Source organism: Triplophysa rosa, linkage group LG18 (assembly GCF_024868665.1).
Source record: "Triplophysa rosa linkage group LG18, Trosa_1v2, whole genome shotgun sequence".
Taxonomy (NCBI): domain Eukaryota; kingdom Metazoa; phylum Chordata; class Actinopteri; order Cypriniformes; family Nemacheilidae; genus Triplophysa; species Triplophysa rosa.
This window is the reverse complement of record NC_079907.1, coordinates 20,538,625-20,540,685: the sequence shown is the minus strand read 5'-3', so window position 1 is coordinate 20,540,685 and position 2,061 is coordinate 20,538,625.

The window sequence follows — 2,061 nt, the reverse complement described above, 5'->3', positions numbered from 1 at the left end:
TCTTGCTCTTTGTACTGCATACTGAAAACAGACTTATATAGGGGCAGGGGCCAGTAGGCGGTGATTAAGTGGGCAGAGGAATAGATGCTGAGTGCAAAAATGTGAAGGGGGGTGTACAGGCTACTTTATTTTTAATGTTCAATGCAGTCGTTCAATTTGCTCACAAAAAGAAAAAAGACAGTTCAAATGTGTGAAGATGGTACATGAAGGATACAGTGTGCGTGTGCGTGTGTGTGTGTGTGTGTGTGAGAGAGAGAGAGAGAGAGAGAGAATCTTTAAAGACATTTAGGACAGTGGTCACTTAAAATTCAACCTGGCTCCCATCCAATGTTCTGGACTACTTTACATGCATGCAGTATAGTGATCAAACTCAAATTGCGTGTAACAGCAATCTCAGACCTCCACCAAAATATCTGTAAAATAAATACTTTCAGCAGAAAAACAGAGAGAATCAATCTGTTTACACGTTTCCCCGTCCAATTTATATTTTCCTGTCTGCATTGGTGAAACATTAACTTAATGTAAGATGTTTATGCTATAAAATATTAATAACTTTGAACATATCCAATTTTATTCCCAGATCAAGGCTTTAATAAAAATTTTAATGACTGGAATTTATACTCCACATTTTCCTGTCTGCATTGGTGAAACATTAACTTAATGTAAGATGTTTATGCTATAAAATATTAATAACTTTGAACATATCCAATTTTATTACCAGATCAAGGCTTTAATAAAAATGTTAATGACTGGAATTTATACTCCACATTTTCCTGTCTGTATTGGTGAAACATTAACTTAATGTAAGATGTTTATGCTATAAAATATTAATAACATTGAACATATCCAATTTTATTACCAGATCAAGGCTTTAATAAAAATGTTAATGACTGGAATTTATACTCCACATTGTAAAGATATATTTCAGCTGAAACATTGATAACAATGCCTCAATGCCTGTGATATCTGAAAGCAAGATTAAATACATTTAGATATCATTTGATATGACAAGTTTGAGGATGTTTGTTGTCTGTTCTCTCTTCTCCTTTTTCTTCAATTTACTCTGTTGTTTTATATGCTGTTGGTCTATCTGCACATTAGAAATAAGCTACGTGTTCATGGCAATAAAGATTTGTTTGCTGTTTTAGTATTTAGTTAAGAAAGGTTTTGAGTTACAAAATCACAGTAAGAATCTTTAAAGGAATGAGTACAATGTTTAATTGTGATTTGGGTGGTAAAGTGACAAAGGATGGGCACACAAGAAGTATTACAGAGAGGGTGAAGTCAAAGAGGAAAACATAATGAAAAGAAGATTTACAGTCATGTGTCAGAGAAAATAAAAGGGGGAAAAACAAGCAACACATGGCCTCTCCATCAGGAAAAAGGGTCCACTTGTGTCTGTATTTAATCATTTATTCACCCTCGTCTCACAGGAGCTGTGATTGGATCGTGATTCTGTCAGTCATCGATTCTAAGCGATGCTTTGAGGACCAATCAGACGTTGGGAGCTTATAAAGACCTGGATGTGACGCGCTTCGGGAAGAGATTTTGTTTTTCATTTGTTTGCTCTCCCGCGTTAGCTTTGGTGTTTGCTCCTGTTTTTGTTGTTCTTTCCTCAATCTGAGTTATTGTGTGTTAGAGATTTCTCCCCTGTAACTTTACTTTCCAATGACCGTTTAACCGCGATTCAGCTGTGTCTCGATTCTCAGTTTATCCGAGTCTATTTAAGACCTCGACACGTAGTGATGGGACCAGTTCAGCATGTCACATGACTTACATCTTAGGGGGTAAAGTTGTCTAAGAACACTAGTTAATGAGCGAGTGCCAACTTCTGTATTTATGTTTGTTAGTCAGTGTAATTAGTGGCATTCTACGCTGAAGATGTTATTTTCTCTAATTTCCTTGTTTAGCTTAGTTTTGGGTTGGTGCTATTTATCGTGTTTTGTTTTATTAGTTTCTTTCCTTTAGCACCGCTCTTGTCACTCACTTTTGTTGTCTTTAATTCTTTATGTTTGTATATAATTTGTAAATAGATATTTGTTGATAGTTGTAGGTATTTTT